Consider the following 14,412-nt stretch of genomic DNA (forward strand, 5'->3'; position numbering starts at 1 on the left):
CAGACACTGACACAGGTGAGACAGATAGTCATTGAGGGAAGGGGTGGGTGGGACAGGTTTGCCGCACGCTCCTTCCGTTGCCTGCGCTTGATTTCTGCATGCTCTCAGCGACGAGACTCGAGGAGCTCAGCGCCCTCCCGAATGCACTTCCTCCATTTAGGGCGGTCTTTGGCCAGGGACTCCTAGGTGTCAGTGGGAATGTCGCACTTTATCAGGGTGACTTTGAGGGTGTCCATACTTAACACGGGACACGGCTGTGGTGGGGCGGCAAAGATTAGTGGACCTTTTTCATTGTATTTGATTATTTTCCTTTATTAGTTAAAAAAGTATTTGAGACTGCTAAAGGCAGCGGTCACGTGATGAAACCTCTAGGGATCTATCAAATCGGAGTTGGGAATCCGAAGGGGGTTACATCACTCCTGCACAGAAAGAGAGAGGGGTCCCAGGGGAGAGAGAGAGAGAGGTCCCAGGGGAGAGAGAGAGAGAGGTCCCAGGGGAGAGAGAGAGAGGTCCCAGGGGGGAGAGAGGGAGGTCCCTGGGGAGAGAGAGAGAGAGAGAGAGAGAGAGGTCCCAGGGGAGAGAGAGCGAGGTCCCAGGGGGGAGAGAGAGGTCCCAGGGGAGAGAGAGAGAGAGAGAGAGATCTCAGGGGAGAGAGAGGGAGAAAGGTCCCAGGGGAGAGAGAGAGAGGTCCCAGGGGAGAGAGAGAGAGAGAGAGAGATCTCAGGGGAGAGAGAGGGAGAAAGGTCCCAGGGGAGAGAGAGAGAGAGAGAGAGGTCCCAGGGGAGAGAGAGAGAGAGAGAGAGAGAGAGAGAGGGAGAAAGATCCCAGGGTAGAGAGAGGGGTCCCAGGGGAGAGATAGAGAGAGAGAGGTCCCAGGGGAGAGAGAGAGAGAGGTCCCAGGGGGGAGGCACTTGTTGTCCTCTCTCAGGATGACAGCTTGCCCCTTCCGCCTTCCCATTAGCCCCTCCCCCATTAGCCCCTCCTCCATTAGCCCTCCCTCCCCAGAGGGGGAGGGGGAAAAGAGGGGAGGGAGAGGGGGAGGGAGAGAGGTGGGGAGGGAGATAGGGAGAGAAGGGGGGTAAAGGGAGAGAAACATAGAAAATAGGTGCAGGAGTAGGCCATTCAGCCCTTTGAGCCTGCACCACCATTCAATAAGATCATGGCTGATCATGCAACTTCAGTACCCCTTTCCTGCTTTCTCTCCATACCCCTTGATCCCTTTCTCCTCATCTCGGTCCTGAACAGCTTACTGCTTATCGTTAGACTGTGACACCTGGTTCTGGACTTCCACAACATCGGGAACATTCTTCCTGCATCTAACCTGTCCAATTCCGTCAGAATTTTATATGTTTCTATGAGATCCCCTCTCATTCTTCTAAATTCCAGTGAATATAAGTCTAGTCGATGCAGTCTTTCTTCATATGTCAGTCCTGCCATCCCGGGAATCAGTCTGGTGAACCTTTGCTGCACTCCCTCAATAGCATGAATGTCCTTCCTCAGATTAGGAGACCAAAACTGAACACAATATTCAAGGTGTGGCCTCACCAAGGCCCTGTACAACTGCAGTAAGACCTCCCAGCTCCTATACTCAAATCCTCTCGCTATGAAGGCCAGCATGCCATTTGCTTTCTTAACTGCTTGCTGTACCTGCATGCCTACCTTCAATGACTGATGTACCATGACACCCAGGTCTCGTTGCACCTCCCCTTTTACTAATCTGTCACCATTCAGATAATAATCTGCCTTCGTGTTTTTGCCACCAAAGTGAATAACCTCACACTTATCCACATTATACTGCATCTGCCATACATTTGCCCACTCACCTAACCTGTCCAAATCCCCCTGCAGCCTCCTAGCATCCTCCTCGCAGCACGCACTGCCACCCAGCTTAGTGTCATCTGCAAACTTGGAGATATTACATTCAATTCCTTCGTCTAAATCATTAATGTATATTGTAAATAGCTGGAGTCCCAGCACTGAACCCTGCGACACTCCACGAGTCACTGCCTGCCATTCTGAAAAGGACCCGTTTATTCCCACTCTTTGCTTCCTGTTTGCCAACCAGTTCTCTATCCACGTCAATACATTATCCCCAATACCATGTGCCTTAATTTTGCACACCAATCTCTTGTGTGGGACCTTGTCAAAAGCCTTTTGAAAGTCCAAATACACCACATCCACTGGTTCTCCCTTATCCACGCTACTAGTTACATCCTCAAAAAACTCTAGATTTGTCAAGCATGATTTCCCTTTCATAAATCCATGCTGAATTGGACCGATCCTGTCACTGCTTTCCAAATGCGGTGCTATTACATCTTTAATAATTGATTCCAGCATTTTCCCTACCACCGATGTCAGGCTAACCGGTCTATAATTCCCTGTTTTCTCTCTCCCTCCTTTTTAAAAAAGTGAGGTTACATTAGCTACCCTCCAATCCATAGGAACTGATCCAGAGTCTATAGACTGTTGGAAAATGACCACGAATGCATCCACTATTTCTAGGGCCACTTCCTTAAGTACTCTGGGATGCAGACTATCTGGCCCTTGGGATTTATTGGCCTTCAGTCCCTTCAATTTCCCTAACACCATTTCCTGACTAATAAGGATTTCCCTCAGTTCCCCCTTCTCGCTAGACCCTCGGTCCCCTAGTATTTTTGGGGAGTTATTCATGTCTTCCTTAGTGAAGACAGAACCAAAGTATTTGTTCAATTGGTCTGCCATTTCCTTGTTCCCCATTATGAATTCCCCTGATTCTGACTGCAAGGGACCTACATTAGTCTTCACTAATCTTTTTCTCTTCACATATCTGTAGAAGCTTTTGCAGTCAGTTTTTATGTTCCCTGCAAGCTTACTCTCATAATCTATTTTCCCCCTCTAAATTAAACCCTTAGTCCTCCTCTGCTGAATTCTAAATGTCTCCCAGTCCTCAGGTTTGCTGCTTTTTCTGGCCAATTTAAATGCCTCTTCCTTGGATTTAACACTTTCCCTAATTTCCCTTGTTAACCACGGTTGAGCCACCTTCCCTTTTTTATTCTTACGCCACACAGGGATGTACAATTGTTGTAGTTCATCCATGTGATATTTAAATGTCTGTTATTGCCTATCCACCGTCAACCCTTTAAGTATCATTCTCCAGTCTATCCTAGCCAATTCACGTCTCATACCATCAAAGTTTCCTTTCTTTAAATTCAGGACCCTTGACTCTGAATTAACTGCGTCACTCTCCATCTTAATGAAGAATTCTACCATATTATGGTCATTCTTCCCCAAGGGGCCCCGCACGACCAGATTGCTAATTAATCCTCTCTCATTACACAAGACCCAGTCTAGGATGGCCTGCTCTCTAGTTGGTTCCTCAACATATTGGTCTAGAAAACCATCCCTTATACACTCCAGGAAATCCTCCTCCACAGTATTGCTACCAGTTTGGTTAGCCCAATCTGTATGTAGATTAAAGTCACCCATGATAACTGCTGTACCCTTATTGCACGCGTCCCTAATTTCCTGTTTGATGCCATCCCCAACCTCCCACCTACTGTTTGGTGGTCTGTACACAATTCCCATTAATGTTTTCTGCCCTTTGGTGTTTCGCAGCTCTACCCATATAGATTCCACATCATCCAAGCTAATGTCCTTCCTTACTATTGCGTTAATCTCTTTAACCAGTAACGCTACCCCACCTCCTTTTCCTTCCTATCTGTCCTTCCTGAATATTGAATACCCCTGGATGTTGAGTTCCCAGCCTTGGTTACCTTGGAGTCATGTCTCCGTAATCCCAATGACATCATATCCATTAACAGCTATCTGTGCAGTTAATTCATCCACCTTATTATGACTGCTCCTCGCATTGAGACTCTGAGCCTTCAGGCTTGTTTTTTTTAACACTCTTTGTCCTTTTAGAATTATGTTGTAATGTGGCCCTTTTTGATTTTTGCCCTTGATTTCTCTGCCCTCCATTCTTGCTTTTCTCCTTCCTACCTTTTGCTTCTGCCCCCTTTTTACTTCCCTCTGCCTCCCTGCATAGATTCCCATCCCCCTGCCTTGTTAGTTTAACCCCGCCCCAACAGCACTAGCAAACACTCCTCCTGGACATCGGTTCCGGACTTGTCTAGGTGCAGACAGTCCAGTTTGTACTGGTCCCACCTCCGCCAGAACCGGTTCTAATGTCCCAGGAATTTGAAACCCTCCCCCTTGAACCATTCCTCAAGCCATGTATTCATCTGAGCTATCCTGAAATTCCTACTCTGACTAGCATGTGGCACTGGTAACAATCCTGAGATTACTACCTTTGAGGTCCTACTTTTTAATTTAACTCCTAGCTCCTTAAATTCAGCTTGTAGAACCTCATCCTGTTTTTTGCCTATATCGTTGGTACCAATATGTACCACGACAACTGGCTGTTCACCCTCCCCCTCCAGAATGCCCTGCAGCCGCTCCAAGACATCCTTGACCCTTGCACCAGGGAGGTAACATACCATCCTGGAGTCTCGTTTGCTGCTGCAAAAACACCTATCTATTCCCCTCACAATAGAATCCCCTATCACTATAGCTCTCGCACTCTTTTTCCTGCCCTCCTGTGCAGCAGAGCCACCCCTGATGCCATGGACTTGGCTGCTGCTGCCTTCCCCTGATGAGTCATCTCCCCCAACATTACCCAAGGTGGTGTATCTGTTTTGGAGGGAGATGACCGCACAGGACCCCTGCACTACCTTCCTTCCACTGCTCTGCCTGATGGTCACCCATTCCCTATCTGCCTGTGTAACCTTTACCTGCAGTGTGACCAACTCACTAAACGTGCCATTCACAACATCCTCAGCATCGCAGATGCTCCAGAGTGAATCCATGCGCAGCTCCAGTGCCACAATGCGGTCTGTCAGGAGCTGCAGCTGGATACACTTCCTACACATGTAGTCGTCAGGGACACTGGAAGTGCTGATTTTCCACATAGCACAGGAGGAGCTATTGGTAACAACGCCAAAGGTTAACTACTGATCAGGAAAAAAAAAGAAAAAGATTCCTCACCAATCCACCAGCCAATCACTTACCCTCTTGGCTGTAACGTCACACTTCGATTTATTTTTACTCCTTTGTGCACCAGCTGGCTCCTCCGACTTGGTCCACCTTGAAACCACGCCTCTGTAATGGATGCTTTCCTGTGATGTCACGGGTTGATTTCTTTTTACTTCCTCCCCTCACAGGTCTGTTTGCGCTGCTCCCAGTTAGCTCCTCTATCTCCCCGTCCAATCTCGCGCTGTTTGAATCTCCCGGCACTCACTCCTCTATCTCCCCCTCTGATCTCGTGCTGTTTGACAAGGAGAACCCTGTCGTGGTTCTGGGAGGGAGGGGAAGGGGATGGAGCAGAATTGCAGAAAATGGAACAGACACGGTCGAGGAGCATGTCAACCACAGTAGAGAGGAATCCTCGGTTGAGGAAAAAGGAAGACATATTGGAAGCACTAGTATGGAAGGTAGCGTTGTCAGAACAGATGCGGCGGAGATGGAGAAACTGGGAGAATGGATACAGATACAGATCAGCCATGATCTAATTGAATGGCTCAAGGGGATGAATGGCCTCCTCCTGTTCCTATGTAACATTCAAAGAAAAATCTTAAAGGGACAGAGCACGGAGAACTGGGACATATTAGATAGATCCTCTGTTGGACTGGCACGTACGGTGAATCGTGTTCTAAATCTTTATTATTCACAACAGCAGCTGTTGAACCGAGTTGACTTGACCTCAAGTTTAACTTTTCACAATACGAGAGAGGCCCTGTCCCACTGCGAGCGTCTTGTCACAGGGAAATACCTGCACGCACTCTGAGGACTGGGAATGGCAGGACTCAGTAACTTGAAGTCACAGCTTGAAACACTCATTAAAAACCATTTCCTAGGTTTCTAAACGGACTTCACGTTCAGCTTAGAAATAATATGGAAGTAAAATTATAAATTACCTGAAATATTGACTAAACTTGTCAGGAGTCTGTAAGTGTCCGTGACTAACTCTGAGTAAAGGTTTGGAGTGTTCGGAGGCTTGCCATGTCTGAACTGGCATAAACTCCAATGAGGCCATTCATAAGCTTAAAGGGAGGAATATCCCAGGAAGGCTCAGGACCACCCTGACTGGGAGGGTGGCCATATTTGGGGACCGGCAGCTGAGACATTCCGCCTTCTGCTCCACAAAAACAAAAGCTTTCAGGCAGTTTTTGAGCTGGACCCAAATGAGTGCATTTGTATTTCAGAATTGTAAGCAGGTTATTATTTTATCCTTCGGGATGTGGGCGTCGCTGGCAAGGCCGGCATTTATTGCCCATCCCTAATTGCTCGAGAAGGTGGTGGTGAGCCGCCGCCTTGAACCGCTGCAGTCCGTGTAGTGAAGGTGCTCCCACAGTGCTGTTAGGGAGCGAGTTCCAGGATTTTGACCCAGTGACGAAGGAACGGCGATATATTTCCAAGTCGGGATGGTGTGTGACTCGGAGGGGAACTTGCAGATGATGGTGTTCCCATGCACCTGCTGCCCTTGTCCTTCTAGGTGGTAGAGGTCGTGGGTTTGGAAGGTGCTGTTGAAGAAGCCTTGGCAAGTTGCTGCAGTGCATCTTGTCGATGGTAAACACTGCAGCCACGGTGCGCCGGTGGTGGAGGGAGTGAATGTTGAAGTTGGTGGATGGGGTGCCGATCATGCGGGCTGCTTTGTCCTGGATGGTGTCGAGCTTCTTGAGTATTGTAGCTGCAACTCATCCAGGCAAGTGGAGAGTGTTCCATCACACTCCTGACTTTTGTCTTGTAAATGGTGGAGAGGCTTTGTGGAGTCAGGAGGTGAAACACTCATCGCAGAATACCCAGCCTCTGACCTGCTCTTGTTGCCACAGTATTTATGGGGGGGTGCAGTTAAGTTTCTGGTCAATGGTGACCCCCAGGATGCTAATGGTGGGAGATTTGACAATGGTAATCCATTGGTTAGCCTCTTGCTTGTTGGAGATGGTCATTGCCTGGCACTCCTCACGACAATCTTGAAAAAGTCCATCACATCCTCTCCACCTTCTCTGTTTCATCGCAATAAGATCCCTGGGCTCTGATTTCTGGGACGTGTGTGTGGGGCTCCCGTGTCTGTGAGTGAGCTTGATGCACAATGAAGCGCTGAGTGCGGAAGGCAGGTCCAGGAGATGGAGAACTGCAGTTAGTGGAGGTGGTTGGACAGATGGTGAAAGTTGCCATCTCACTGACTCAGCGAAGTTGAAATAACCAACATGCTTTTAGGGCTGATGTACTGTGGTGTGCATCATCATCGAACCCCTGCGCCTTTCACTGGCCACCGGAGAGCTATCTGTGTCTGGACTGCCGCAGCCATCGCTCAGGCACTAAGTGAAGGCTCAGATGGTACTGTAAAGATATTTGTAGCATTGACTTGACCTTCACATGAACTTGTTCAAAATGTTACTGAAACTTGAGGGCTAGAAATTTGGTAGGTTAGCGCCTTGCGTTAGTTCCTGGGGGGCGGGGGTTGCTAACCATATGCTAATGGGTTAGCGACCGAGTGTGGCGAATGCAGCGACACCTGCAAACCTGTGCTAGTTTACCACCTGGGCCTCTAGCGCCTCGCAGATCGTGACATCATAAAGTGCGCAGTGCACCGTTACCGCCCTGTTACCGCCTCACGCCAACAGCGCCAGTGAGTGGAGGCGTTGTGAACTCGGCTGGCCGCTCGGGGAGCGCTAATTAAAGGGAATGGTTTCCAGCTAGCGCGCCAGTCTGGTACCTGCGCAAAGTGTTTCATGTTTCACTGGTACGCGATGTATCAGCCTTCCACTCTCTGAGAGTGTTTGGGCTGTAAGGGCAATTGCCCAGGTCGCCTAGCAAACCAGAACTGCCAACAATGAGCGTGTGCAGCATCACTGGCCCGTCCCTTTGAGCGAGGGAAATAACTTCTCCTGACTTTACCGATGTGTTCAAAATTGTTCAGCGCTCTGTCACTGCCACCCTGCTCTCAGACTTCAGTGCCCTCAGAGAAGTGGTTAGCGCTTGATTTAGCTCCACTTCACTCTCGCAGCGCTAAAGCTGAATCTTTTCTAGTTTTCAAAATTGAGATGCGACCGACTTTTATCGAACTCCTTCCCAGGACAGCGAAAGGTGGGAATGTGAGAGGCAGCGAGTGGCCTTTCCCACATCTCTGCCATGGTTACATAATCCCGGCAAATCAGATCCTACAATTCTTAATCAGCATTCAGTTTCTCTCAGATCAACACTGCTCAATGCTGGACCCCGAGCTGGAATCGCACTCAAGGAACTCAACAGGCTGCCGCCTAATAAAACCCCCAGGAAAATGGCAACCGGTGAGATCGGGACTGTAATGACAACGGGAACGGAGTGGCAACGGGACGGGATTGGGCCGAGCTCGGGAATGGCAAGTGCAGCGATGGGAAATCAGCCCTGTTCACTTTCTGGCAGCAGACACTGATCAGAAACAGAAACTCCGAACCATTATTTTCTCCATCCCTAATCGAGGGGCTCTGAGACCAGTTGGGAACTCAACCACTACACTCAAACCAGAGGCCGGAGCGGCTGCTTAAATGTAGCTCAGCACCACAGGGTGCAGTGAACCGCTCAACCACTTGGCGGCGCTCACTCCACAATATCCAAAACTGTGTCTGAATTCTGCAGATTATAAACATAAAGATTGGGTAAATTGATGAGTAGCCAGACACTGGCTCACACATTTACAGACACATACAGGCATGCACACACATATGTGCTTATAGATCCAAACAGGCAACCCTGTAAATACACACAATATCACTCCCCTCTCCCCGTCTTTCACACTACCCCAAAGAGGGAGGGGGGTCGGAGGGAGGGGAGTCGGAGGGAGGGTGTGGGAGGGAGGGTGTGGGAAGAAAATATCTGTGACTGTGGAACAACACACCAGAAGCAATGGCTGCTGAAGAGAGGTGGAAATATCTGCCTGAGTTCCTGTGGGACCTGCTGCCAGAAACACGGGCTCACTACAAATCCATTCTGCCCATCCAGACTAGCCTGGCTTAATCTGGCCTGGCTCAGCCGAGCATGATCTGGCTCGATCTAGCACGGTCTGGCTCGATCTAGCACGGTCTGGCTCAGCCCAGCCGAGCATGAGTTGTATCTGTTATCAACAGTCTGCAATAGCTGAGCTGAGGAAGGCCCTGCCAGTCTAACAGACGACATGGAGCCAGTTACTCACACTGGGAGCGTCTGATGAGTCATGTTAGCGCAGTTGAACTTGGCTCTGGCTCACGAGTGTCCTGGTGCCATGAGAGCTGCCACGGGAATCACCAGCCAATCAGAATCCACCCCACCCGCCCTCACAGGAAACACAGACAGCACGGGAGTTGGCTGTGACTCAGTGGCAGCACTCTCGCCTCTGAGTCAGAAGGTCGTGGGTTCAAGCTCCACTCCACAGACTTGAGCACAAATCTAGGCTGACACTCCCAGTGCAGTACTGAGGGAGCATCGCACTGTCGGAGGGGCAGTACTGAGGGAGCACCAACATCAGTGTCCTCGCCCAGGCTAACATCCCCAGTATTGAAGCACTGACCACACTCGATCAGCTTCGCTGGGCAGGCCACATAGTTCGCATGCCAGGTACGAGACTCCCTAAGCAAATGCTTTATGCGGAGCTCCTTCATGGTAAACGAGCCAAAGGAGGACAGCGGAAATGTTAAAAGGACACCCTCAAAGCCTCCCTGGCAAAGTGCAACATCACCACTGACACCTGGGAGACCCTGGCCGAAGACCGCCTGAGGTGGAGAAAGTCCATCCGGGAGGGCGTTGAGCTCTTTGAGGCTCGACGCAAGGAGCATGAAGAGGCCAGGCGCAGACAGCGGAAGGAGCTCGCGGCAAACCAGCCCCACCGACCCCCTCCCCCCGACGAATGTCTGTCCCACCTGTGACAGGGTCTGTGGCTCTCGTATCGGACTGCTCAGCCATCAAAGAACTCACTTTGGGAGTGGAAAATATCTGTGACTGTGGAACAACACACCAGAAGCAATGGCTGCTGAAGAGAGGTGGAAATATCTGCCCGAGTCCCCATGGGACCTGCTGCCAGAAACACGGGCTCACTGCAAATCCATTCTGCCCATCCAGACTAGTCTGGCTCAATCTGGCCTGGCTCAGCCTAGCATGATTTGGCTCGGCCTAGCACGGTCTGGCTCGGCCTAGCACGGTCTGGCTCGCCTAGCACGATCCTCCTCGATTCCAAGGGACTGCCTATGATGATGATGACTGAGGGAGCGCCGCACTGTCGGAGGGGCAGTACTGAAGGAGAGCCGCACTGTCAAAGGGGCAGTACTGAGGGAGCGCCGCGCTGTCAGAGGGGCAGTACTGAGGGCATTGCACTGTCGGAGGGGCAGTTCTGAGGGAGCGCCGCACTGTCAGAGGGCCAGTACTGAGGGAGCGCCGTACTGAGGGAGTGCCGCACTGTCGGAGAGGCAGTACTGAGGGAGCGCCGCACTACCGGAGGTAGAAAAGGCCATCCGGCAGCTCAAGAACAACAAGGCATTGGGAGCAGATGGAATCCCCGCTGAGGCACTAAAGTATGGCAGAGAGGCAGTATTAGCGCGTATGCATGACCTCATCTCTCTCATCTGGAAGGAGGAGAGCATGCCAGGAGATCTCAGAGATGCCATAATCGTGATCATCTTTAAAAAAGGAGACAAGTCCGACTGTGGCAACTACAGAGGAATCTCCCGGTTGTCGGCCACTGGGAAAGTCATCGCTAGAATCCTCCTCAACCGTCTTCTCCCTGTGGCTGAGGAGCTCCTCCCAGAGTCACAATGCAGATTCCGTCCACTACGGGCACAACGGACATGATCTTTACGGCGCGACAACTGCAAGAGAAATGCAGGGAACAGCACCAACCCTTGTACATGGCCTTCTTTGACCTCACAAAGGCCTTTGACACTGTCAACCGTGAGGGACTATGGAGCGTCCACCTCCGTTTCGGATGCCCCCAAATGTTTATCACCATCCTCCACCTGCTCCATGACGACATGCAGGCGGTGATCCTGACCAACGGATCCACCACAGGCCCAATCCACGTCTGGACCGGGGTCAAACAGGGCTGCGTCATCGCGCCAACCCTCTTCTCGATCTTCATCACTGCAATGCTCCACCTCACACTCAACAAGCTCCCCGCTGGAGTGGAACTAAACTACAGAACCAGTGGGAACCTGTTCAAGCTTTGTCGCCTCCAGGCTAGATCCAGTCTCGATCCAGTCTCATCCTCTGTCATCGAACTACAGTACACAGATGACGCTTGCGTCTGCGCACACTCAGAGGCTGAACTCCAAGCCATCGTCAATATCTTCACCGAGGCGTACGAAAGCATGGGCTTTACACTAAGTCCGTATTCCACCAACCTGACCCCGCCACACGGCACTGCCCCCCCCCCGTTATCAAAATCCACGGCACAACACTGGACAATGTGGACCATTTTCCATACCTCGGAGGCCTATTATCAGCAAGAGCAGACATCGATGACGAGGTTCAACACCGTCTCCAGTGCGCCAGCGCAGCTTTCAGTCGCCTGAGGAAGAGAGTGTTCGAAGATCACCTCGAGTCTCGTCGCCGAGAAAACAAGCGCAGGCAGCGGAAGGAGCATATGGCAAACCAGACTTCCCACCCTCCCTTTCCCTCAACCACTGTCTGTCCCACCTGTGACAGAGACTGTAATTCCCGTAATGGACTGTTCAGTCACCTGAGAACTCACTTTTAGAGTGGAAGCAAGTCTTCCTCGATTTTGAGGGATTGCCTATGATGATGTCATGTCTGTACTTTTAGGATCACTAGCCACTAGATGGCGTCACTATTGGAGGCCATTGGGCTGCACGCATGTGTTTGCAGCCCAAGTATAAAAGCCCAGACATTTTGTATATTAGTCACTTTGGGCCTTAATAAAGCAGAGCCAAGGTCATACTTCTTGGAGTTAAACAGTACTCAGTCTAACAGTTATGCATACAGAACAGATGATGACTGAGGGAACCATGCACTGTTGTAGGGGCAGTACTGAGGGAGCACCCCACTGTCAGGGGGGCGGTACTGAGGGAGCGCGCACTGTCGGAGGGGGCAGTACTGAGGAAGCGCTGCATTGTCGGAGGGGCAGTACTGAGGGAGTGCCGCACTGTCGGAGGGGCAGTACTGAGGGAGCGCCGCACTGTCGGAGGGGCAGTACTGAGGGAGCGCCGCACTGTCGGAGGGGCGGTACTGAGGGAGCGCCGTACTGTCGGAGGGGCAGTACTGAGGGAGTGCTGCACTGTCGGAGGGGCAGTACTGAGGGAGTGCCACGCTGTCAGGGGTGCCATCTCTTGGCTGCACTTACATTTCCTGATTTAAATATCTAAGTCTAAATCTTAAGGGAAATAGTAGAGGCCAACCAAGCACAGCAGCAGCAAGTCAGAGTGAGTGAGGTGCTTGCAACAATTTTAAAGGGGGTGCAGGAACAGTGAGACGTGGAGGGGGGGGGGTACAAACATAAATCTTTGAAGGTGGCAGGGCAAGTTGAGAAGGCTGTTTAAAAAAAGCACACGGGATCCTTGCCTTTATAAAACACTGGTTGGACCTGAGCTGGAGTATTGTGGCCAATTCTGGGCATTATACTTTCAGAGTCCTAGGGGGAGTGTTTGCTAGTACTGCTATTCGTGGGAGGAGTTAAACTAATATGGCAGGGGGATGGGAACCAATGCAGGGAGACAGAGGGAAACAAAAAGGAGACAAAAGCAAAAGACAGAAAGGAGATGAGGAAAAGTGGAGGGCAGAGAAACCCAAGGCAAAGAACAAAAAGGGCCACTGTACAGCAAAATTCTAAAAGGACAAAGGGTGTTAAAAAAACAAGCCTGAAGGCTTTGTGTCTTAATGCAAGGAGTATCCGTAATAAGGTGGATGAATTAACTGTGCAAATAGATGTTAACAAATATGATGTGATTGGGATTACAGAGACGTGGCTCCAGGATGATCAGGGCTGGGAACTCAACATCCAGGGGTATTCAACATTCAGGAAGGAGAGAACAAAAGGAAAAGGAGGTGGGGTAGCATTGCTGGTTAAAAAGGAGATTAATGCAATAGTTAGGAAGGACATTAGCTTGGATGATGTGGAATCTATATGGGTAGAGCTGCAGAACACCAAAGGGCAAAAAACGTTAGTGGGAGTTGTGTACAGACCTCCAAACAGTAGTAGTGATGTTGGGGAGGGCATCAAATAGGAAATTAGGGGTGCATGCAATAAAGGTGCAGCAGTTATAATGGGTGACTTTAATATGCACATAGATTGGGCTAACCAAACTGGAAGCAATACGGTGGAGGAGGATTTCCTGGAGTGCATAAAGGATGGTTTTCTAGACCAATATGTCGAGGAACCAACTTGGGGGGAGGCCATCTTAGACTGGGTGTTGTGTAATGAGAGAGGATTAATTAGCAATCTCGTTGTGCGAGGCCCCTTGGGGAAGAGTGACCATAATATGGTGGAATTTTGCATTAGGATGGAGAATGAAACAGTTAATTCAGAGACCATGGTCCAGAACTTAAAGAAGGCTAACTTTGAAGGTATGAGGCGTGAATTGGCTAGGATAGATTGGCGAATGATACTTAAGGGGTTGACAGTGGATGGGCAATGGCAGACATTTAGAGACCGCATGGATGAACTACAACAATTGTACATTCCTGTCTGGCGTAAAAATAAAAAAGGGAAGGAGGCTCAACCGTGGCTATCAAGGGAAATCAGGGATAGCATTAAAGCCAAGGAAGTGGCATACAAATTGGCCAGAAATAGCAGCGAACCCAGGGACTGGAAGAAATTTAGAACTCAGCAGAGGAGGACAAAGGGTTTGATTAGGGCAGGGAAAATGGAGTACGAGAAGAAGCTTGCAGGGAACATTAAGACGGATTGCAAAAGTTTCTATAGATATGTAAAGAGAAAAAGGTTAGTAAAGACAAACGTAGGTCCCCTGCAGTCAGAATCAGGGGAAGTCATGACGGGGAACAAAGAAATGGCAGACCAATTGAACAAGTACTTTGGTTCGGTATTCACTAAGGAGGACACAAACAACCTTCCGGATATAAAAGGGGTCAGAGGGTCTAGTAAGGAGTAGGAACTGAGGGAAATCCTTATTAGTCGGGAAATTGTGTTGGGGAAAGGCCGATAAATCCCCAGGGCCTGATGGACTGCATCCCAGAGTACTTAAGGAGGTGGCCTTGGAAATAGCGGATGCATTGACAGTCATTTTCCAACATTCCATTGACTCTGGATCAGTTCCTATCGAGTGGAGGGTAGCCAATGTAACCCCACTTTTTAAAAAAGGAGGGAGAGAGAAAACAGGGAATTATAGACCGGTCAGCCTGACCTCAGTAGTGGGTAAAATGATGGAATCAATTATTAAGGATGTCATAGCAGTG

The sequence above is a fragment of the Pristiophorus japonicus genome, chromosome 21, assembly GCF_044704955.1.
Source record: "Pristiophorus japonicus isolate sPriJap1 chromosome 21, sPriJap1.hap1, whole genome shotgun sequence".
Lineage (NCBI taxonomy): Eukaryota > Metazoa > Chordata > Chondrichthyes > Pristiophoridae > Pristiophorus > Pristiophorus japonicus.